Raw genomic sequence first — 26,583 nt, forward strand, 5'->3', positions numbered from 1 at the left:
AGTTCGGTGTTCTGGAGGTTGGTCCGTAGGTGACTGTGGAGCCCTATTCTTGATCTGCATCTTCTCCCACAGTGAGGGCATCAGTTTTCAGGTGGAACGCAGTCCTGGTTGGAGTTGGTTGATGCGCCTTCCTCTTGGCACGTTTCTCTCTTTCACCCTCCATTCATGCCTCTTCAAATTCTACAGCACTGCTGGTCACAGCTGACCTCCAACTGGAGTGCTCAAAGGCCAGGGCTTCTCAGTTCTCCGTGTCTATGCCAGAATTTTTAAGGTTGGCTTTGAGCAGATGGCAAGCTATTTAACCTCAGCAGACTGAAAGCCAAAACCAAGGTAACAACATCTATTATAGAACACCAGTACGCTGATGACAACGTCGTCTGTGCGCATTCAGAAGAAGACCTACAAGCCACTCTGAACACTTTCACAGAAGCATACGAGAAGCTTGGCATGTCATTAAACATTGAGAAAACCAAAGTGCTCTTCCAGCAGTCACCATCCAATCCCTCTCAAATGCCAGAAATACAGCTTAATGGTGTAACATTAGAAAACGTTGACCATTTCTGCTCCCTTGGCAGCCACCTCTCCACCAAAGTCAACATGGACGCCGAAATACAACACCACCTGAGCTCTGCCAGTGCAGCATTTTTACGAATGAAGCAGAGAGTGTTTGAGGACTGGGACGTCCGTAGGGATACCAAGGTGCTTGTTTATAAAGCTATTGTCCTCCCAACCCTGTTATACGCTTGCGAAACGTGGACTCTCTACAGATGTCACATGCAACTTCTGGATTGATTCCATCAGCACTGCCTCTGAAAAATCCTGCAAATCTCTTGGGAAGACAAGTGGACAAATATCAGCGTGCTGGAAGAAGCAAATACCACCAGAACTGAAGCGATGGTCCTCCGCCATCAACTCCGCTGGACCGGCCACATCGTCCGGATGCCCGAACACCATCTCCCAAAGCAGTTGCTCTATTCCGAACTCAAGAATGGAAAACGGAATGTTGGAGGAAAGGAAAAGAGATTTAAAGATGGACAAGTCTACATAGAGACTAACAAACGTAGACAAATCAAAGAACATGAAATGCACTGCAGACTAATTCAACCAGAGAAGTCAGCTCTAACACAGTAGATGATGAACCAATGTGGACACAGCATATTATTTGAGAACATAGAAATGCTGGACCACTCTGACAGTCATTATGTCAAGCTACACGGAGAAGCCATCGAAATCCACAAGAAACATGTGGACAATTTCAATAGAAAGGTGGAAACCATGAAAATGACAATCTGGTTACCTATATTAAAAAACACCAGTATTTTTTTTCCTCCCCCCCCCCCCTCTTCTCTCCTCCTCCTTCTCCTCAGCCTCTGCCTTTTGATCCCTTACCTTAGTGTTAGTTAGGGGCCAAGAGGCATGCAGGGAGCAGCAACCATTGCGGCTGCTGCTGCTTCGGAACCCTCATTCCGATCTGGGAAGTCGGATCTGGCCACGGTGGTCCACGCTCTTGTTACATCCCGGATAGATTACTGCAACGCACTCTACGTGGGGTTGCCTTTGAAGACTGTTCGGAAACTTCAATTAGTCCAGTGGGAAGCAGCCAGACTGCTCACCGGAGCGTCATACAGGGAGCATACCACTCCCCTGTTATGTCAGCTCCACTGGCTGCCGATCCAGTTCCGAGCACAATTCAAAGTGCTGGTTTTGACCTATAAAACCCTACACGGTTCCGGCCCAGCGTATCTGTCCAAACGCATCTCCCTTTACGTCCCACCTCGGAATTTGAGATCATCTGGGGAGGCCCTGCTCTTGGCCCCGCCTCTGTCACAAGTGAGATTGGCGGGGACGAGGAGCAGGGTCTTCTCAGTGGTGGCTCTTCACCTATGGAATTCACTCCCCGGGGAAATTAGATCAGCAACATCCCTCCTTTCCTTCAGAAAGAAATTAAAAACATGGATATGGGACCAGGCGTTTGGGCAATCTGGCAGATGAATAAAGGACTGTGACGACGGATAGGAATGGACAATGTGGAACGAAATATGACTCTGAGTTGGCGAACGCTGTGTCTGAGATTGGCTATCGATTGAGTGATATATTGTTGTTTTATTGTTTAACTGTTGACCATTTATTACTGTTTTTATATGTTATTGTATTTGTGTGGGCACCAAGATGTGCCTTTTTGTAAGCCGCCCTGAGTCCCCCCTCGGGGGTTGAGAAGGGCAGGGTAGAAGTATACGAAATAAATAATAAATAAATTCTGTGTCCTCAGCACGAGGGGGGCAGGGGAGGTGTGTTGTCTTCTTCCTTTTTTGAATTTAAAGGTGTTTTGTGGGTTTTTTTTAAAGTGATGGTCACTCCTTGGATTTTGAGGAATTTTGTTGCCAAATTTGGGGTCATTCGGCCCCGTAGTTTTTTTGTTTTTAAGGTACTATATATATATGTTGGTTTCTAATATATGTAATTTTTATGCTTGTGGGTAAATGGTATTTCTTGCTGTTTCTTTGTCAGTGTTGAAGTGGAGAGTATTTGGTTTGCCCACCCTGGAACATGCAAAATATCATTGTCCTTCTTTAAGGGCCCCTTTCAAATCTATGATACTATATATCTCTCTCTGTGTGAATCATCTCTCTCTCTCTCTCTCTCTCTCTCATCTATCTATCTATCTATCTATCTATCTATCTATCTATCTATCTATATCTATATCTATATCTATCTATCTCTATCTATCTATCTATCTATCTATCTATCTATCTATCTATCTATCTATCTCTATGGCTGGATGGCTCTTTGTCAGGAGGACTTTGATTATGTTTTCTTGCCCTGATGAAGGGAGTTGGATTGGATGGCCATAAATATTTTCTGATAGTCATGGGGGTTCTGTGTGGGAAGTTTGCCCCGATTCTGTCGTTCGTGGGATTCAGAATGCTCTTTGATTGTAGGTGAACTGTGATTCCCAGTGACTATAACTCCCAAATGTCAAGGTCTATTTTCCCCAAACTCCATCTGTGTTCATATTTGGGCGCATTGAGTGCTTGTGCCAAGTTTGGTCCAGATCCATCATTATTTGAGTCCACCATGCTCTCTGGATGTAGGTAAACTACAACTCCCAAACTCAAGGTCAATGCCCACCAAGCCCTTCCAGTATTTTCTGTTGATCATGGGAGTCCTGTGTGCCAAGTTTGGTTCAGTTGCATCGTTGGTGGAGTTCAGAATGCTCTTTGATTGTATTATGAATTATGAATCCCAGCAATTACAACTCCCAAATGACAAAATTATAATTTTTTGAGTGATGGTCACTCCTTGTGTTATGAGACATTTTGTTGTCAAATTTGGTGTGATTTCGTTCATTGGTTCTTTTGATTTTAAAGTACTCATTATGCACAGAGCATATATATATATATAGATAGTGAACTGGATGACCCTTGTGATTTGTTCTGACTCTATGACTCTATTATTCTCCTTAGACAATGCCTTTTTCTTAGAAATTTGCAAAATCTCTATGCACGAAGCATACTTGTTTCCTCTCCGGAAAACAAAGCATAAGAAAGGCTTGTTGAGGAATCCAAACAAGAAACATGCCTTTGATTGTGAAAGTCCATGCAACAAGGCAGCACCTGTCATAGTTTAGCGGCGCGGTTCTGACACTTTAAGCAATGTCTGCCAAATTCATTTTGCAAATGCAACAAGTCTCTCAAGAGCAACAGAAAAATATCTTCCTTTCTATCAGCATTCATGCGGGAAAGGAGAACAAATGTCAGTTTCCTATTATTGTGCATGAGAAAAAGACAAGTGGGGGTTTTATGTTGTCATGATCTGTGCCAATTTATATGCAAAGAAGGTATTTGTTCTTACTTCCTATTGTATGCAATCAAACATTTATCTTTGATGGACTAAACTCTACAGGCAACATTATGCCCCTCTAAAGAAACTACAAAGCTTTTCCTTTAAAATAAAAGTGAAATAATGTTAACAGTGTTGCCTGTAGATTTTAGTCCATCAAAGATAAATGTTTCATAGACTTCCTGATCCTGTGATTCTATGAAACGTTTATCTTTGATGGACTAAAATCTGCAGGCAACAATATGCCCCTCCAAAGAAACTACAAAGCCTTTTACAAAATACAAGTAAAACAACGTTAACACATCTGTTACTGTTTAATTTAGTTTAAAAGTATGCTACAGTGGGAATGGCGTGTATGGCCCTCCGGATGTGATTAACTTCAACTTCCTTGATCAGTCATTATTGTCTATGGTTGACAAGGGATGGAATCCAAATTAATGAATTAATTAATCTATTTACTGTATTTATACCCCACCCTTCCCATTCAGAGCAGCCTTGCAATAGGCAATAATTCAATGCCACATAAAACAAACATATAATAGGGTTGCTGTAAGTCTTTCGGGCTGTATGGCTGTTGCACTCCAAGACAGGAAAAGCCCTCTGACTATAAACACTACACTGTTGATTGGAAAACAATCCTTTTATTGAAAATAATTAAAAAGCAGCAAGTAAAAAGCACTTTAAAGAAATAGGTAAATCCAGTTAGGTAAGAAGATAAGCAGGAGCAAATATAGTCCAAGGTAAAGTTCAGCAAAGTCCATGAAAACAAAGTCCACACTTCTCTAATATAATTCAGAAAACCAGGAAACATTAATCCAAGGCATGAGTATGCATTCATACAATCCAAGAATCCAAATTATGAAAAAAGAAATACTTAGACAAGAATCTTCCAAGCAAGGCTTCCATGAACAAGGACGAGAACTACACTTGATTCCAAACGATGCTTCATCTGACTATATTTCCCATACTTGGAACTTTTATCCCCTCGTTAAACTATTCCAAGCACTCAGAAATTGGTTTCGTTTTAATTGAGATTCCCTTTTTCTATTGGATCCTGGCAAACTGCTGAAGCCACTGTTCGGTCTGCCTGTTTTGACCAATCTCCTGCCTCCTATCTATTTTCTCATTAAGTTTTGCAGCTGGGCTAAGTGCCCAGTTGTTTTCAAGCACCAAATCCTGGGAACTCTCTGGTAGCAATTCAGGGAGTACACCATTGCCCCACACCCTTCGGGGACATTCTCATGGGAAACTACACTTTGCACAGGGGTCTCCTGGTCCTGTTCTGCATCAGAATCATTGACCAAACCATTGCCATCTGGAAATTCATTGGCATCACTTCCCACATACAAAGCACCCTGATCCTGAAACACAATCACAGGCTGAACTTCAACAATGAATTCAGCCTGTGATTGTGTTTCAGGATCAGGGTGCTTTGTATGTGGGAAGTGATGCCAATGAATTTCCAGATGGCAATGGTTTGGTCAATGATTCTGATGTATAGCCATGTTCCAGAACATGGCCATACAGACTGAAAGACTTACAGCAACCAAGTGATTCTGGCCATGAAAACCTCCGACAATGCATTAAAAATATACAGTGTTCCCTTGCTACTTCGCGGTTCGCTTTTCGCGGACTTGCTGTTTCCGGGTTTTTGCCTCCCAGTTTATGAATGGTTGCCGTTGCCCGGAGTGGTGTTCTAATCCCACCTCCTGGCAACAATGTAGTATGTAAGGGAGTTTTACCCTCCCCTTCAGGAGAGAGGTAGCCAGCCAATCAAGAGTGATTGCAAAGCAAAGCAGAGATAGCTAGCGAAAAAAAAAGTGTGTTGTGCCTTTAACTCTCTCCTCGCTTCTGCCTCACCTTTGGAACCCGATATACATATATAGCATCCCTACTTTGTGGATTTTCACTTTTAGCGGGTGGTCGTGGAACATAACACCTGTGATAAGTCAGGGAACAGTGTAATAAAATAAACCTATGCATTGAACACAAGGAATTAAAAACATTTAAAATATTAAAACCAATTATTCAAACCACACAATCCGATTTTTTTATTGTGTGGTTTGAATCATTTTATTTACATACAATAAAAACTTACAGTGTAAACAAAACACAAAACAGTGAACATTTTACAAAGACATAACCCTGCCATCAAGGCCTGAACAAGTATCCTTTCCTTCGCCATATATTTATAAATCAACCATTAATCAAATGTCATTTCCAGAATTCCTGACCAACAAGGTTATATTGTTTTCTATTTTCACTCTCTAAAGCATATTTAATAAAGACCAACCAGTATGCCTCAAAATCTGATCTGTTAGTTTCCCCTCTGAATACCCTCATTTTCATTGTTTATTTATCATTTACGGCTGCGTTCCATACCTCCCTATACCATGCTTCTGGTGTTAGATTAGTTACTATTTTCCAATTCCTTGCAATTATAATTCTTGCCCCTGTGAGTAAAATAATCACCAATTCTTTCTTTTCCATTTCTAAATTCAACATTGTGGCATCCATTAATAATGCTAACCTAGCATCCAGAGTAATATTTAGTCCTATAATATTACCTACTTCGATAAGTATATCATTCCCACAATTCTTCACTTGGGGGCATTCCCACCATAAATGAAAATGTGTCCAGCAGAGGTTACTTTGCTTGCTATCCGAAATCATAGTCCAGAAGCCATTCCAGTTGTTATTGCACATACTTCAACTTCACTTATTTCACTGCTTTACTATCCAAAGGCTTGGTCCCATAGACACATTTTTAATTTCTTCCTAAACGTCAGGAGGGAGGGAGTTCCACAATCGAGGGGCCACCACTGAGAAGGCCCTGTCCCTCGTCCCTACCAACCACACCTGCAAAGAAGGTGGGACCAAGATCAGTGCCTCCCCAGACAATCTTAACCTCTGAGGTGGATCATAGAGGGAAATACGTTCAGACAGGCATGCTAGGCCGGAACTATTTAGGGCAGTGATGGGCAACCTTTTGAGCTTGGTGTGTCAAAATATGCCAAAAACCTGAGCATAACTTGGGTGGGGTGTCAACTTCGAGAAAAAAAAACAACCCATAATTTTGCAATATTTATAGTTTAAATAAGAAAAATGTGTATCCATGCTGAGTTATGGAGTGAACAATGCTCAAATGTGCAGATGTTAAATTTGTAGAGCCTTTTACAAATTTAAGGATGGAATTAGATTGGCTCTTATAAGATGTACTTCGCTGTATGCAGCCGCATGTGGCCGTGTGTCATCAAAAATACCCATGTGTGTCAGTGCTGACACGCATGTCATAGGTTTACCATCACGGATTTAGGGCTTTATAGGCTAAAGCTAGCACTTTGAATTGTGCTCAGTAGCAGACTGGCAGCCAGTGGAGCTGACATAACAGTGGAGTTGTATGCTACCTGTATGCTGCTCCGGTGAGCAACCTGGCTGCTGCCCTTTGCATCACTTGAAGCTTTGAACTTTAAACTCAGTTTCTGCCTCCTGCAGAATTCTGGGGTTTGTAGTTAAGTGAGGCTGTTAATGGCTCCTCCCTAAACTACAATCCCAGAATTCTGAAAGAGGCATAAACTGGATTGAAAGTGGATTCATTCTCTAGTTGATTAGGTCCTTATTCTATGAAAGTTTGTGCTACCCATTTTCCCCCTCTAAGTGAATCTCTAAAATGCCACAACATCCTTTTGCGTACTCTTATCCAGGTATAGATCTTTCAGTTTCTATGCTTTGCAAGAGCACAAATGAAAATGTCCTTAGAAACTTGATGACAACAGCAGAAGTTTGGGTTGAAACTGCCCCTCCCCTGCATTTTAGCAGTTAAATACACAACAGTGATACCGAGTACTGTTTTCTCAGTAAACTTTATGATGACCTTCCAAACATAAAGATGGATCAATACCATTTTGCAAAAGTCTGTAAGACTCTATGAAACTTGAAGTCAATAACCTATTTTCATCTTATGGGGAATGTAATACAGTATACCAAATAGCCGCACAATTGCGCTGAACATAAATGGAACTGAGCGCTACAAATATCAAACAGGCTATAACTTCATATCAAAGTAACACTCAGCTGCCTTATGCAAGATTGTTATGGATGATGGGAATGTAGCCTTTTCAGCTGTAGCCACAGCATTCTTGCTCCAGGGTCAGATCCACAGTCTTACTGACTAAAAGTGTATAATGCTACATAGGAATTCCCCCATATGCTCTCCTAGCCAGACCTCAACCAATCCATTTGTAATGCCAGAGATACAGCTTCATGGTGTAACATTAGAAAATGTTGACCATTTTCGCTCCCTTGGCAGCCACCTCTCCACAAAAGTCAACATTGACACTGAAATACAACACCACCTGAGCTCTGCAAGTGCAGCATTTTTCCAAATGAAGCACAGAGTGGTTGAGGACCAGGACATCCGTAGGGATACCAAGGTGCTTGTTTATAAAGCTATTGTCTTTCCAACCCTGCTATGCGCCTGTGAAACATGGACTGTTTACAAACATCACATGCAACTCCTAGAATGATTCCATCAGCGTTGCCTCTGAAAAATCCTGAAAATCTCTTGGGAAGACAGACGGACAAATGCCAACATGATGGAAGAAGAAGCAAAGACCATCAGCATTGAAGCGATGGTTGTCCACCATCAACTCTGCTGGACTGCCCACGTTGTCCAAATGTCCGATCACGTCTCCAAAAGCAGTTGCTATACTCTAAACTCAAAAATGCAAAACAGAATGTTGGAGGACAGGAAAAGAGATTTAAAGATGGGTTCAAAGCCAACCTTAAAAACTCTGGCATAGACACGAGAACTGGGAAGCCCTGGCCCTTGAACACTCCAGCTGGAGATCAGCTGTGACCAGCAGTGCTGCAGAATTTGAAGAGGCACGAATGGAGGGTGAAAGAGAGAAACATGCCAAGAGGAAGGCATGTCAAGCTAACCTTGACTGAGACCGTCTTCCACCTGGAAACCAATGCCCTCACTGTGGAAGAAGATGCAGAGCATCTGGAGGTCAGCTGTGACCAGCAGTGCTGTAGAATTTGAAGAGGCACGAATGGAGGGTGAAAGGGAGAAATGTACCAAGAGGAAGGTGCATCAAGCCTACCCCAACCAGGACCACCTTCCACCTCGAAACTGATGCCCTCACTGCGGGAGAACATGTAGGTCAAGAATAGGGCTACACAATTACCTGGACACTGCACTTGAAGGACAATCTTACTCGGACAATGAGGGATCGCCTAAGTAGCCAGACAATGATTAGACGTTCTCCTGGTTGGCCATCTTGACAGAGTTGGTGTCTTCTATGTCTGTATTGGGTTTCAAATAATCTGAGGTACTCAACTTGCTTTGGGGAGAGAGTTCAGCACTTTGGATAGCTCCTTTAAACTTGAGCCTAAGATTCACCTCTCTGTTAACAAAAAATCTAACAGCTAGGATTGGATGCAATAAAGATGCTGGAGTGGGAAAATCACCACAGTGATGGGAGTGATGGTGGGATGAAAATATAACCAATGGGCAAGATGGTGAAGTGATTCTGATCCAGAAAGAAAAGCAAATTGGACTGGATGTTGAATGGTACTTCAACATTGGCAATGAAATGATGCCAATAACTCCTGAAGGAAAGAAGCTAATTTAGAGCTTGCAAGACAGATTATGCACTGCACACAACTCTGAATTCAAAGCATGGGACTCAGGAGGAATGTTTGGGTATGACTATTGCAGTCCGCACCCAACTCCTCTGTTGCAACGTAGTGATTTTAAAATTATTTAATAATAATAAATCATAAAACTTTATTTATACCCCGCTACCATCTCCCCAAGAGACTTGGTGTGGCTTACATGAGGCTGAGCCCACAATACATCAATACAAACAATAACAGACACAATACAAAGCAATTAAAATAAATCTCATACACAAATACAAATAGCATAAACATTAAACAAGGTACAGTGCACATTTAAAATCTATGGCTGGGCCAAATGTAATTGAAGTTTAAAAAATAATGCTGGACATGAACAAGATAGAGGAGGTGGGGCGTTGGTGGAAACGTACAAGCAATCCTAAATCAGTATAAAGTGCTTTTAGAGGACATAATGCTAAGGGTTCATTATTCTGGGAAGGCACACTGGAACAACCACGTTTTTTGGTATTCTAGTTTCGAGAAGTGGATTTTGAATTGTTCCACTACAAGGACTCTAATACAAAAAGAGGGAGATAATCAGCTCAATCAAAAATAATATCATCTTGTGTCACAAAAGACCCAAGAGATAGCAGAGCTGAGGAAAATAAGCCATGATTGGCATGTTTTCGCCCACCCTTCCTTCTTGGTTCTTTATATTGATCTTCCCATTGAGGAACGTCTCTAGTTTTCATGGGGGAAGGGAAGAGAAAAGGAGCTTATTTTTGTGAATTGAAGTCACATTACTATGGTGTGATGTCCGACTTGAACTTTCTCATACCTGTCTGATGTTTCACAGGGAAACTTACCAATCACTTTCACACTTTCCCTCCAATATGGACATTTCCGCAATCAGTCTTCCACCATGCCTTACCTGACTCTACCTTTCTACCCACGCCTGCCCTACATAGAGCACACATGTTACTTATTATTTTTCTTTTTGTTGTACAGCTGTTGCAGAATTGCAGTGTTTCATTGCCTCTTGCAAACGGAGGGCGCTGCCATAATTGCATGCTAGGAATGCCCCATGGCAACACAATCCCATGATTATGGCAAAATACATTTTAGTAAATAAAATAAAACTTGGGTAATGGAGTAAAGCAACATGACCTCTACGCTTGTGCATTCAGCATAAACCTTGACCCATTTTGTGTCCTGGCTTTTGGTGGGGACCCTGATCTGTTTTTTGGGAGCCTCTTGAAAATTGGGAGGGCACTATCATATCTATCATAGCTCTGATCTTATTAAACTGGCCCAGTTCCTCTTGATGTTTTATGATGCACTGCTCGCAGACTGGCTTCTAGAGTTTTTCTATAAGTCAAAAGGCCAGGAAAATTCCATATTTTTTTGGCCTTCACTCTTCCAACACATAGGTAGATTATCTTCATTTCACAGAATGGAATTTCAACTCCAGGATCCAGAGTTTGAAGAAGACTTTGGACCTTCTGGAGATTTCCCAGCTGCTTCGTGTTTCACAAACATACCCATATTTTCAAATTATGTACCAGGCAATGTGTGTCCTCCCAGAGAGGGTGTGTTTTGGGGTATGAATGTGACATCAGAGAGCTTCTTCACTGTTGTCTTTAAATGTCCAGTTGTTCCTTGGAAAATTCAGATTTACACAGGGTCAGCCGAATATAAGAGGGACATTCTCTATTATGGCTATGTAGAGCAGGATAGACACAAAATCCACTGGCATGGGAGTCAAACATTCCTGACTTTCCAATGAATTGAGGATTTTAAGGAGGGGTGTTTTGAAATAGAAAAGAACAATAAAAATGATGACATTGACTGTCTTCGAATATACAGCACCACAAAAGCCATAACTGTTAATAAGGAAAATTAGTATTTGGGCAAAAAAAGATTGACCTTCACATTCTGTTGCACACATATGTTTTGCAAACCTATTTGAGACTATGGAAAGCCATATTAAATCTTGCTGGCTGTTATAAGATACATAAACTCTTTCCATTTCTCTAACTGAAAAAAAAAAAGAAAATCGGGAGGGCAGATATTTGTTTTTGCTCTGGGGTGTAGAAAGATCAATTTTCTATCATCCCATTATGGTGGTGGTGGTGGTGGTGGTGGTGGGGGGGGGGCTTCCAAAGCTCCCCTTCCCATCATTTTAGGCATTGAAGCTGTTTTACTCTAGAGGAGAGACTCTCAGCTGCAGGCAGGCACATGCTTTCAGGAGGCTTCTTAACTGTTTCTACTCTAGAGGAGAAGTGCTTGTTTACAGACAGGCACATGCTCTGTGCCTGCACATGCACTCTCTCTTTCCAAGGCAAGGAGGCAAGCTTTGACTTTCTTACTCTAGAGATGGAGGCAGGCACCTGTGCTGGGCCTGCATGCCACACACACACACACTATAAAAGGGAAGAAGGCAATTTCTGACTTTCTTACTCTAGAGGAGGCACTTGGTTGCAATCAGGTGCATGCTCTGGGCCTGCACACCACACATGCACTCTCTCTTTCCAAGACAAGGAGGCATGGAGCCCCACATGCTCATGAAAGCAGAGTGGGAGCCGGTGATCAGCTCCTGCTTGCTTTTGTGTCGAGTGGGTTTTTGTGTCAGGAGCCTTCTTTCTGTTATGTGCACCTGGAGGTGCTGTGGGTATTGAAGGGAATGGGATTCTCGCACAACCCTGCTTGGGAATCAAGAAAGAGAGAAATGGAAAACCATGCCTACTCATATCAAATGACCATCACAATATCAGAATTGTAGTGAAATGAAACAATAGTAACAGAAAAAAAAGGTTTAATAGCAGTAATATTGAAGCCATTGATGAGTTTTACTTGTTATACTTGTCAATGAAAAGATGTGACCCAACAAGGATGGAAACACAGTGCAACAAGAGTAATGTTGTGTGATTTTTTTTTGTCGTGTGAGGAGCTTCTGGTGTGAGAGAATTGGCCATCTGCAAGGACATTGCCCAGTGGATGCCTGAATGTTTTGATGTTTTATCATCCTTGTGGGAGGCTTTCCTTATGTTCCTGCATGGGAAGCTGGGGCTGACAGAGGGAGCTCATCCATGATCTCTCCGAATTTGAACCTGCAACCTGTGGGTCTTCAGTCCTGCTGGCATAGGGATTTAACCCACTGCACCACTGGGAGCTCCATATTGTGTGATAAGGAAAGATCAAACATGGAACATACCTGGTGCAACTGCACAACTGGCCATGTTGCCGGGATGCCTGACCACACTCTCCCAAAGCAGTTGCTCTACTCCGAACTCAAGAATGGAAAACGGAATGTTGGTGGACAGAAAAAGAGATTTAAAGATAGGCTCAAAGCCAACCTCAAAAACTCTGGCATAGACACTGAGAACTGGGAAGCCCTGGCCCTTGAACACTCCAGCTGGAGATCAGCTGTGACCAGCAGTGCTGCAGAATTTGAAGAGGCACGAATGGAGGGTGAAAGAGAGAAACGTGCCAAGAGGAAGGTGAATCAAGCTAACCCCGACCGAGACCGTCTTCCACCTGGAAACCAATGCCCTCACTGTGGAAGAGGATGCAGATCAAGAATAGGGTTCCACAGTCACCTACGGACCCACCGCTAGGACACCAAACTTGGAGGACCATCATCCTCGGTCTATGAGGGATCACCTAAGTAAGTAACTGCGCAACACACCTATAACGTAATAGTCCTGCAACTGAGATTTCTCTTACAGTTCTCATTCAGGCGCAAACTCTCTGGGTAATCTTCATCCCATGACTATCTCTCAACCCAATCTAGTTTGCCTGAGAGGACATAGTGGGAGAAGGAGAGACAGGTAAACAATGAAATCCATACAAAGTATATAGAAAAACACTAGGCCTGGGTAACAACGGAAAAATTTGTTTCTAAAATCGATTCGTTTTTGGGGTTTTTTTGTGTTTCGATATTTAAAAGAATTCCGAAATTTTCCTTAAAAAAAGTTCGATATTTACGAAATTTCGTAAATGGTAAAAAAATTACAAAACAATAACGAAACAATAACGAATTGATTCATTAATGGCGGCTGCGATCGCGCAATACGCTAAAAAAACTTCTGAAGCTTCCCTCTCCCTCTGTTGTTGACTGTTGGTGTGATATTATAATTTTTTTTCACTAATTAAACAAAAAACAACTATAAAACTTGCCCCAGACATGCGGAAATAATAACGAAACGACCTCAAACCAATAACGAAATGAATACATAACGAAATACGAAGCATTTACGAAACGAATTGAAAAATTCGTTTCATTTTTAAGTTGCTCCAGAATGGTTCGTTATCGCTTCGTTAACAAAAAAATAGCGAATTTTTAACGAATTATGAATTAACGAAATGAAACCGCCCAGCCCTAAAAAACACTCTATGTAAACGCTATGTTCAAATGTGCGCACTTAGCAAATACAAAGATTCTTCTGCTCACAAATATTCAGTAAGGATTTTATCCAAGGGCACAAAGTCTCTTCAAATGCATTCTGCATGAATATTCCAGGCACATGAATATATGGTCTTTGTATACTAAAATTCCCATATACCCAACCTTTAAATCGCTTATGTTCAAATAAAGCTGCAAAAGCAATTTCCAAACAAGCATTCAGTTGGATCAATAGCTCAGAATTGAATAGAACATTGTCTCTTACTGCTTTATAGAATTTTCAAAAGATTTCAGCCCCAGAAACCCAATTCTTCAAGTTCCACTGCTGGGATTTATAGCCTTGTTTTTATCCCCTGGATGGAGACAAGAAAGCCAATGGAAACAAAGATCTGATTCCTAACCAACACACTTCGCAATACGCACACATCCACAGACTCACACACACACACCTGTCTGTATTCAGAGATGTGCGTGGAGGGATCCAACTTAAATCCACAAAAGGAAGGGCAACTTATAAATAGGCACAACGGCTCGGTGTATTATAGGAACCTTCAAAAGATTAGAAAGCTCTTAGATGCCTGTCTTCTGCGGTATCCTAAAATAAAGGCTAGATAAATAGATACATAGATAAAGGCAATGCTTATTGAGGTCTACTAACAACTCCTTTAAGCGAATGGCAAAGGAAAATATAAAACAAAATACAGATTGGAACACTGAAAGAAATTATCTCTAGGCTCACAACTTCAGAACACGCCATTCATTCCCTCTGCAGATCTCTCTACCATGTTCTCTGCTTCTTGCAAAATTCAAACATATTTCCTGCGAACTAAAGAAATATTTGTATCGCCTCCCAGGGCATCTCCTGTCTGTATGTTGTATTGTCTTTCTGTACATTTTTTTTAGTTTGCTTCAAGTATAGAAACCAAATCGGTTCTATGATTCTAAACAAAAAACAAGCTCAGCTACACGATCTGAAGGTTTGTCTCTTCCAAAACCTTTCTTGGCTAACTACAGCTAACTACAGGCTTTTCACTTGGTCACAACACCCTCCATGTTATGTTTGGTGGGAACACAAAAGAGCACCTTCTTGGTGATGGCAACCAGCAGAAATGGTGTTACATAGTGTTATTGATGCAGAGAAAAGATAATAACGGTCTTTTGGTCATATTCCTATCAAGATAATAGGTGTTGCAATCCAGAGCAGGGAACGAGGCCCTAAGATAACTATCCACCACATTTGGCTGTGAAAAACAATCCTTTTTTATTGAAGAAAAATGGTTACAAAATAAAGGAAAAATGCAAGTCAAAAGCCACAGCAAAATCAGCAAACATGAATTTAAATGGACAAAGCAAAACCAAAAGCCTCACTGTGAAATACTGGGACCTGTTAGCAATCCACTAACCGTACTTGATATCCTAGAAATCTTCCCAAACTATGGCCAGGGAACCGGGGGAACTGCCAAGGTCTTCCTCAATTCTGAAACGATGCCTGAACTGAGACAATCAGCTCGGCGTATTGCAATTAAAATTCAAGAATTGGTTCCGTGAACCGCCCTTCTGTTTTGAAGCCAATGTTTTTAATTCTTGAATTCGGGAGGATCGACGCAAACTGAGTGATTTACTTCTGTCTTCCCAAATTTGGCCCCTTCTGTTGTCATTACAGTTAACAGGTGCAGAAGGGAGGGAAAGTTCAAGGTCTCCCTCTGAAACATTCTCATGAACACTGGTACTTTCATTTTCCAAATCTACAGCAGTTTCTTCTTCACTAATTTCAGGAGCATTGGCATCAAAAGGTACATTTCCACTAGCATCAGTAAATATACTTTCATTAGCATCAGGAGGAACAAACAGAGAATCAGGTTCAAGTTCAAACTCAGGCTGAACCCCAAGAATAGGAGAAGTTTTGCATCAATGGATGGACGGTCCCTCAAAGATGGCTGCTTCTACCATTTGTTTCTTTGTGGAGGGGTGTAGAGAGATAAACATACAGATGAAGCAATGGAAGAGAAGACTGGGTTGTTGTAGGTTTTTTCGGGCTATATGGCCATGTTCTAGAGCAGGGGTCCTCAAACTTTTTAAACAGAGGGCCAGGTCACAATCTCTCAAACTGTTGGAGGGCCAGATTATAATTTGAAGAAAACATGAATGAATTCCTATGCACATTGCCCATAACTTATTTGTAGTGTAAAACAATATAATAATGAAAATGAAGAACAATTTTAACAAATATAAAATTATTAGTATTTCAGTGGGAAGTGTGGGCTTACTTTTGGCTGATGAGATAGGATTGTTGTTGTTGTTGTTGTTGTTGTTGTTGTTGTGTGCTTTCAAGTCATTTCAGACTTAGGTTGACCCTGAGGGCCAGGTAAATGACCTGGGAGGGCCGCATCCAGCCCCTGGGCCTTAGTTTGAGGACCCCTGTTCTAAAGGCATTTCTCCGGACGTTTTGCCTTTATCTATGGCAAGCATCCTCAGAGGTAGTGAGGTCTGTTGGAACTAGGAAAAGGGGTTTATATATCTGTGGAATGACCAGGGTGGGACAAAGGGCTCTTGTCTGCTGGAGCTAGATGTGAATGTTTCAACTGACCACCTTGATTAGCATTTGATTGCCTGGCAGTGCCTGGAACAATCTTTTGTTGAGAGGTGATTAGATGTCCTTGTTTGTTTCCTCTCCGTTGTTGTGCTGGGGGTCCTCAAACTAAGGCCCGGGGGCTGGATGCGGCCCTCCCAGGTCATTTACCTGGCCCTCAGGGTCAACCTAAGTCTGAAATGACTTGAAAGCACACAACAACAACAACAACAACAACAACAATCCTATCTCATCAGCCAAAAGTAAGCCCACACTTCCCACTGAAATACTAATAATTTTATATTTGTTAACATTGTTCTTCATTTTCCTTATTATATTGTTTTAGAGTTTTTTTACACTACAAATAAGTTATGGGCAATGTGCAGGCGAAATGTCAGGAGATAATGCTTCTAGAACATGGCCATATAGCCCGAAAAACCCTACAACAACCCAGTGATTCCAGCCATGAAAGCCTTCGAAAATACATTGAAGAGAAGACTGTTTATATGCACTTTATGTATTCAAACTGCATAAAGGAAAAAGAACAGGGGAAAAAGTGAAATAATGCCCTGGTTCTGCTCCAGGAACAGCATCAAGCCATTCTGATCTCCACAAATACTAGCAAGATAGCTCTATGAGGATGACTTCAGAAAAATCCCCATGTTATCTCAGGGATTACTGAAGGCAACCACAGACTCTTCTATGCCTGACAAAGATCCTATCTCGAAACGTGTGTGTATTTCTCGGTATGTTTGGCAGGTCCTCTGTTGAAATTGTCACAAAGACTGCCTTCCATCTTCGTGCCTCTTCAATTAAGTGCCTCCATTCTCCTGCCCGTATCTGCAAAATATTTACAAGGCTTTTGTTTTGTTTTGACTTTGCTGAGTGACGAGTGAGTGACAATCGAAAGCAACACTTTTGATGCCATGATTCCCTCTGAGTAGACATGGATAGATTCTCCTTAGGTGTGCATCAAATAGAATTGTATAACGTGTCTTTCTCTCTTTTTATTTTTTCCAGGAATCCCAACCACGCCGTCAAATACAGAGCCTTGGGAAAGTACATTGGTGCCCTGCTAAGACTCTGCTATCTTTTGGGGTGTAAAATGAGGTATAATGAAAGATATCAGTGCTGCACAGCTTCTTGCTGCTGATAGGAAAGATAGACGGAACCTACGGTTTTCTGCTCTCTCTTTTTTCTCCCCCTCCTTTGCTACCATCAGACTGGAACTGCAATTGCCCCATCACGTTAAACACCAGAGGTATGATAGCTTTCGATTACAACAATAACCAAAATGACCTTCCTAATAACCACTTCTCTTTGGTAAAATATCCCATCTTCTGGCTCCAAGCCACTATGTGTTATTTCATGCCCCATTAAATCATTTATGACTAGATAGTTTATTGCTACCCCTGGGGAGAGAAATGGGGTGGGGGGAAAAGGAGGGAGGGACCATTGGGGAGAAGAGAGGCAGCACGAGAAGTTCTATCACTGATATCACACCTGTAGGACTAAGATTGCCTTTGAACTGGAAGATGAGACTTAAGCACCACTGTCCGGTGATAGCTTTGCACATTAAAGAAAGTGGGGCAAATCTATGACATTGTACCGGTCGGCCTTTCACGTTTGTGGGTTTGACTTTGCAACTCTTATTATTAGAGGATTTGATTAAAATGCGCTCTCTAGAAGTCTTCTGGTGCTCTCTAGAAGTCTTCTGGTGACTGTGAGAGCCGTTCAGCAGTGGAACTCTCTGCCCCGGAGTGTGGTGGAGGCTCCTTCTTTGGAAGCTTTTAAGCAGAGGCTGGATGGCCATCTGTCAGGGGTGATTTGAATGCAATATTCCTGCTTCTTGGCAGGGGGTTGGACTGGATGGCCCATGAGGTCTCTTCCAACTCATTGATTCTATGATTCTATGATTCTATGGTGCTGGTTTTGACCTACAAAACCCTGTACGGTTCCAGTCCAGTGTATCTGTCCGAACGTATCTCCCTCTACGTCCCACCCCGGAGTCTGAGATCATCTGGGGAGGCCCTGCTCTTGACTCCACCACTGCCACAAGTGAGGCTGGTGGGGACGAGGAGCAGGGCTTTCTCAGTGGTGGCCCCTCACCTGTGGAACTCACTCCCGGGGGAAATCAGGGCATCATCATCCCTCCTCTCCTTCAGGAGGAGGGTGAAGACGTGGTTATGGGACCAGGCCTTTGGATACTCTGGCAATTAAATAAGACAATCAGGCGAGTAAGACCAACAGTAGGGCTGGGCGGTTTCGTTCGTTAATTTCGTAATTCGTTATTGATTCGTATTAAATTAGCTTACGATCCGATATTGAGCCATGCAGGAGCAACTAAAAATCGAAACGAATTTTTCAATTTATTTCGTAATTGTTTCGTAATTGTTTCGTAATTGGTTCGAAATAGTTTCGAAATCGTTTCGAAATCGTTTCGAAATTGTTTCGTTATTATTTCCGTATGTCTGGTGCAAGTTTTATAGTTGTTGTTTGTTTTATCAGTGATAAAAAAATAAATTATCACACCAACAGTCAACAACAGAGGGAGAGGGAAGCTTCAGAAGTTCCCCCTGTCCCATTTGGAGGGTTTTTTAGCGTATTGCGCAATCGCGTCCGCCATTAACGAATCAATTCAAAATTTACAAAATTTTGTAAATAATGATTTTTTTTAAAGAATTCTTTTAAAAACACAATGGACCCCCTAAAAACGAAACGAGTTTAGAAACAAATTTTTCCGTTGTTACCCAGCCCTAACCAACAGTATTGACGAAGTGGAACTGAAAATTAGAACTATGAGTTAGTGAACGCTGACCATGTAGGAGGAAGAATTGGGTTTGTATTGGTTTTATTGATTTTATTGGTATAATGCATGAATTGTTGTTAACTGTGAATTGATGTAATTTTGTGTTTTGATTGTTTTGTGATGCAGGCATCAAATTGTGCCTTTGCTTTTGTAAGCCACCCTGAGTCCCCTTCGGGGTGAGAAGGGTGGGGTAAAAGAACGCCAAAATAAATAAATAAGTAAATTCTGATGCACTTTAGAAGAGGGCGACTAAAATGATCAAGGATTTGGAGAACAATCCCTATGATGTCGGAACCCAGACGCCTTTAAAGAGCCAGACACAGGGGTAAACTCAAAACAACAGTGTATTAAGGCAAGAAAAGGACTTAGAGACACTTACTTCAGTGCCTCTGGTCAAAACTTAAAGTCTGTAGCAGTTTGCAGCTCAAAAACTTAACTTGGAAAATAATCCGGATTAAACTGTCATATAATCTGGGATAAACAAAAGTTCAAACAAAACGCCCCAAAATCACACAGTCCAAAGTAGGCAAACAAACAAAGAGCTGTGAAGAAAAGTCGTTGTCCAAAAGCAGTCCAAGGTCGAGGAAATTCCAGAAGCAGTATTCAGAGTCCAAAAGGCAGCATCGTCATCAAAACAATCCAAGGTCAAAGAGAAGGGGAAATCCGCAGTTACGAGAATCCAAGCCAGCCGATACATGAAGGAAACAGCAACCTGCAGTTCTAGGACCCAAGCCCAACAAGAGAAACGGCAGTGACAGAAGCCAAGGCACGAATCCAACACTTTGCCTACTGCAAAGTTCCAAACTTTCAGTGCCTTCATTTATCTTACAACTCATCATCCGTTGATGAGCTGCTTTCCGCCCTTTCCTCATTGCTATCAGCTGTTTTACCCATTACAGCTGAGTGCCAACACCTATCTCTCCAACTCTTCTACCTCTTGTCAAGATTTAGGTCTCCCCATAATTCCCTGGTATCACCAGACTGCCAATCCCCAGAGAACCCTTCAAAAGTATCATTGGATGTGGGTTGCATGCACACATTCCTGACTTCTTGTACTTGAGTCCAATTCAATTATTCCCCTTTGTCCTCACTACTCCCAGACCCATTACTTCCAGTAAAACCCATAAAATCCTCCTCCTCAGTTGGAGCAGTAAGTATGTCACAGATCCATTTCTTCTGACACTCCTTGTCTGACTTTTGCTTTTGAGTAGTCCTTTTTTACACCTCTACTCCCATCTCCCTCCTCCTCCATTTCACTTTCTGAGAAGCCTTCGAAAGAGTCTTCATCTGACATTTATGACATTTATATGCCACCTTTCTCACCCTGAAGGGGACACAATATATCATATTATTAGCATAGCACAATATCAGCTAAACTAGGAAATCCCAACTGGATGCCCCCCCCCCCCACGAGGGAGGGTCTTCCTCCAGGGCCAAACCAAGAATGGGCAACTTGGAAGTCCCTGAACAGACTCAGAAGTGGAGTGGACAGATCAAAAGACAACCTGTCAAAATGGCACCACCTAAAAGAATCCCACACCTTATGTGACTGTAGAGCAGAACAGACAACTCTGCATCTATATGCTTGTCCACTATGCCCTGCCTCATGTACAGAGGAAGAATTGTTGGAGGCTACAGACAATGCCGTTGCTGTTGCCCATTTTTGGTCAAAAGATATTTAGCCACCTGCTCTCCTTCTATTTTTATTGGTTTTATACTAATTTATGCAATTCTTTTGATACGAAATAAATAAATTACTGTATTGTACTATACCATTATATTGTAATATTATTAGTAATATTACATGTAAGATAAAATATATAATTATAATATTGTATTATTATTAGTATTATATTGTATTACATTATAATATTATAAATATTATATGTATATACATTATATTATATTATTAGAATACCACAAGAGATAAGGTGGAACTGTCTTCCTGGGCCCCTCTCTCTTCACTCTGGCCCACAGCAGCAGTTGGTCCTGGGGAAAGGGGCTCCCAACGGATGGTATAGGCAGGAGACAATGTGGAACTATCTTCCTGGCCCCCTTTCTCTTCACTCTGGCCCACAGCAGCAGTTGGTTTAGCCTGAAGAAGAGAACCATGATCTAGGAAACACTGTATCGGGTTATGCCATCTTCACATGAGGACCTAATGAAATCTGCATCTTCTGATTCTATGCATAATATCAATATGGCCAAGGAGCTCTTGGTATGGACATGCTTGCTCTGTAACAATGACTGTGTTTCATTGAGATGGGCAATGAGGATGTGAACGTGGAGTTATCCATAATACTGATGGAAATGCAGAAGGCCCTCCTTGTAGGAGGTGCTCTACTTAAAGGGTTGACTATAAGCATCATATGCTGAAGACCCCAGGTCCAACTTGAGCACCTCCAGATAGAATCATAGAATCATAGAATCAAAGAGTTGGAAGAGACCTCATGGGCCATCCAGTCTAACCCCCTGCTAAGAAGCAGGAATATTGCATTCAAATCACCCCTGACAGATGGCCATCCAGCCTCTGTTTAAAAGCTTCCAAAGAAGGAGCCTCCACCACACGCAGAGAGTTCCACTGCTGAACGGCTCTCACAGTCAGGAAGTTCTTCCTCATATTCAGATGGAATCTCCTTTCTTGTAGTTTGAAGTCATTGTTCCCTTGCGTCCTAGGGTCCAAGGAAGCAGTAAACAAGCTTGCTCCCTCCTCCCTGTGGCTTCCTCTCACATATTTATACATGGCTATAATATCTTCTCTCATCCTTCTCTTCTCCATGCTAAACATGCCCAGCTCCTTAAGCTACTCCTCATAGGGCTTGTTCTCCAGACCCTTGATCATTTTAGTCACCTTTCTCTGGACACATTCCAGCTTGTCAATATCTCTCTTGAATTGTGGTGCCCAAAATTGGACACAATATTCCAGGTGTGGTCTAACCAAGGCAGAATAGAGCATGGGGAGCATGACTTCCCTAGATCTAGGCACTATGGTCCTCTTGATGCAGGCCAAAATCCTATTGGCTTTTTTTGCCGCCACATCACATTGTTGGCTCAATGTGATGTGGCGGCAAAAAAAGCCAATAGATAGGAAGAAATTCCTATTTGAAGACCCTGAGAACTTCTGGGGATCATGTGGATAACACAGAGTAACTGTGTCATTGTATTAGGAACTGCTGATAATTATTCATTCATTCATTTATTTATTTACAGTATTTATATTCTGTCCTTCTCACCCCGCAGGGGACTCGGGTGCATCACAATGCACAAATACATGGCAAACATTCAAGGCCATAGACACACGACATATATAGACAGACACACAGAGGCTATTTAATTTTCCAGCTTCATGAGGGTATGCTTTTTTAATTCCGGCCACTGGGGGAGCTGTAGCTTCATCATCTACTTGTGACACTGATGGAGTACTTCCTCATGCTTTTGCAAGCTGCAAAAGATGATCAGCTTTGTTTGGGAAGCACATAACAACAACCTTTCACTGAAATATCAGAAACCACATGCAACCGATCTATTTGGTGACTACTGCAATGCTCTTCCTCTTGAAAAATGTTGCTTTTGAAAAAAAGTCTACTTGATCCCTGGCATAGCTTTTCCCTTTCAGTCTTTGAGCTTTTTGGTCATAGCTTTTGCCTTATTTTCAAGTTCTGATTCCTAGTTCCAGGCTACTAACTTGCTGGGGCCCATCCCCGAAACGGTCCAGTTTAACACAAGACATCTCCTCATGCATGTGTTTTGCATTGCTCTAAATTTCCCTTTACGATCTCTTCATGTATTATTTATAAAAGTGCCTCAAATATGCTAGGAATTGTAAAGGAATAAAATGAACAAGGTCCTGGCTTTAGGCTTACAATCTGAAGAACATGAAAACAAATGGAGTTGACTTTAAAGGGGGAAAAGGGGAAGTCTGAGCTAGTTAGTGAGACTAAAATAAAACGACAACATTGGAACTAAATCTCTGCAAGAATTGACTGCAATGACTGGAATAGAGTAAAAATAAACATCAAGCAAGAAAGGGAGAAGAGGGAAGTGCAGAAGGTAATTACAAAAATCTGCAGCAACAAGATTGAGTGAAAATGCAAAATCCAAAGAAACAAACTCATGGAGGTGAGTTTATTAATCGGTATTAGACATGATGACTATACTCAACTCCTGAAGTCATGTCAGTGAGGTCTTTTTCTTCGGCAATTAGAGAGGGCAAAACTACAGCAACAAGGATTCCATAGTATTGATCCATGGCAGTTAAAGTAGTGTCAACCTGCATTAATTTAACAGTGAGGAGGAACGGTATGAGAAACGGAAACCTGAGCAGGAGAAGCATGCACATTGATGTGTTGAGGTCATTTTTATGGCAGAATATACAACTGCAATAAAGTGATAAAGACCATGAAGAGTTAAAAGTAAAATGTTTTGAAAGAATGGATAGAAAGCTCAGCAAAAGAAATAAATCACAGGGGTAAGAGGAGAAAGGACACAATCCTATACTGACCTCATTGGGTATAAATCCCTTGGAAATCAATTCATTTTTGCATAGGATGGGTGCTGCATTCTAGGCTTGGGGCACCTTTTCTCCCAACATCACAGAGTCCAGTAGTTACAAACTACAGCAGTTTATTTACAAAGCTTTTACAAAAAGGAAAAAAGGGCATGTCTCAAAAAGCAGTAGAAAAGGTGCTATGAAATAGCAGTAGTCCATATATACAAATGATCTATAGTCCAAAATAGCAAGGTACATGAAATCCAGGAAGTCGAGAGCATAGGCATAAAACCATAAGTATGAAAACAGAAACTTTACCAAGGCAAAGCTCTTTCAGGAACAGAGGCAAATACAAGAGACTTGAATCATGAGGATGAGAGATTAAATGGGAACTTGAATCTATAGCAACGTTCTCTGCTCTGGAGACACCAAGTAAACATCACTTAATTTAAGCTCAGGCCCAACGAAGAAGCCATGAGTTCATGCCTTTGACACCAGGGTATCAAGGACTTTTCAGTTTCTCTGAATGCCTATTTAATCTATCCTTCACTCCCTCTGTGCAGGGGCCTAATCTGATATCATGGGAAAACTCCCCATCTGCACCTAAGGCCCTGAAGGCTGATTTCCAATAGAAACAAACTTTTCCCTGGTTGCTAAGGAATGGACATTGGAATCCCAAACATCCTCTGTCTCCTCCTCTGCAACTGCTGGCACTTCTCTCTGATCTGAGGCCTTCAAATCACCCTGATCGCACACAGACTCGTGAGTAGGAAATCCATCATCCCCCTCGTTCTGTTAGGCACAGGAATCCCCAGCATCTTGCTACTGAACCCCAACAATGGGGTTGTAAACTACAAAGAAGAGAAGACCCTGTAAATCTCACCCAAAGAAACGTCATCCTGTAGCACACTTCTCCCCTCTTTTCATCACAGCTTGCTCTGGAATCAAGGAATCTGGAACACCATAATGAATAGCTATTTTATTGCTGTTAATGCATATTATGCTTAAAATAAATGGTGGTAGTCATAATGAAATGGTGCTTCAGGAGCGGGCTGTTCCCTCTTTCCTGCTCTCAACCTGCCTCTTCAACCTTTCATTTCGTAAGTGGCGTTGGCGCCATCTCCATCATCCATTTTGCCTAACAAGATTGTATGATGATCAAAACATGTCAAAGAACATTCATTATTACCGCAAGGCTCAATAATAAAAAATAAGGGCTGTAATATTTCTAAATGGCATTTATAATCACTCACAACACTTTGCCGAGGTAAATTAAAAGCCCTGCAGACAGGCAACAGGTAAACAACCTTGCAAGATTAGACTGAAACACTTGGAGAGCGAGGCAGCAGCTTGGCTGAAAACGGCTCATTAGGGCTGTAATCTTCGGAAACTTTCTCAAGTGACACACCCACAATGCTGCCTTTTTAAACAAGTGCTCCTGCTTTTATATATACACATATACCTGGAAAGCACATTCACCTAAATAGAATAATAACAGCCATCTATATTATACATTATTATGACATTGCTTACCTATTACAAATGTGTAACTCAGGGTGTATCGACACTGTGGAATGAATGCAGCTTAGCGCTACTACAATTGACATGGTTCAATGCTATGGAATCATGGGAGTTGTTCAAAAAGTAACTTTTCTCAACTCTGGTCTACTCTGGGTAACTAGTTGGGATCTTAGCCCTCCTAGGTCCATCTACATTGTAATTTATTTATTTATTTCGTATAAAAAGCATCTGCCAACCTAGCAGTTTTGAAAAAAGCAATGTGAGTATATAAATAGGTACCGCTTTAAAATGGGGAGGTATTTAAGGAGTAAAAAAATCCCACTTTTGGCCAGAATTTTGTATTGATAAGAGTAATAGTATAATAATAATAATAATAATAATAATAATAATAATAATAATAACAATAATAATAATAATATACTTTACATCACACTGACAACAAAGATCCACATAGTCAAAGCCATGGTATTCCCTGTAGTAACCTACGGATGTGAGAGCTGGACCTTAGGGAAGGCTGAGCGAAGGAAGAGAGATGCTTTTGAACTGTGGTGTTGGAGGAAAGTTCTGAGAGTGCCTTGGACTGCGAGGAGATCCAACCAGTCCATCCTCAAGGAAATAAAGCCCAACTGCTCATTGGAGGTAAGGAGACTAGAGACAAAGTGGAAGTACTTTGGCCACATCATGAGGAGACAGGAAAGCCTAGAGAAGACAATTATGCTGGGGAAAGTGGAAGGCAAAAGGAAGAGGGGCCGACCAAGGGCAAGATGGATGGATGGCATCCTTGAAGTGACTGGACTGACCTTGAGGGAGCTGGGGGTGGTGACGGCCGACAGGGAGCTCTGGCGTAGGCTGGTCCATGAGGTCACGAAGAGTCGGAGACGACTGAATGAATGAACAACAACAACAGGGACGAAAAAGGAGAGAAAGAAAAAGAAGAAAGTCACCTAAGGAGAGAAAGAGAAAGGCGCTTCTTCACTCTTTTGGGGGTCGATTGCAACTCAGAGACAGATTGCTCCCAAAAGGAATGCGTCTATTTCCAGGGTTTGAGGGGAGGGTGAAAATTTTTGCTTGTCCTTTTCGGACCATTTGTAGTTCAGGAAAAAAGACAAGCGAGAGATTTCGCTCTCCTCCCTCCGAGTGTGCCTGATGCTTTGAGATATTCCTTTCATTTGCAGGACTTAAAGTTGCTCTCTTTACGTGACATACAACTCCACAGATCAAGGAAAATCTGTTGCTTTTTCAACCAGGGGAACAAAACCCAAAGCTCGTGTTCTTTTGATGTCCAGCCAATTAACTCAGCAGCATGCATTATTGATATCACAGACCTC

Source organism: Anolis sagrei, chromosome 10 (assembly GCF_037176765.1).
Source record: "Anolis sagrei isolate rAnoSag1 chromosome 10, rAnoSag1.mat, whole genome shotgun sequence".
Taxonomy (NCBI): Eukaryota; Metazoa; Chordata; class Lepidosauria; order Squamata; family Dactyloidae; genus Anolis; species Anolis sagrei.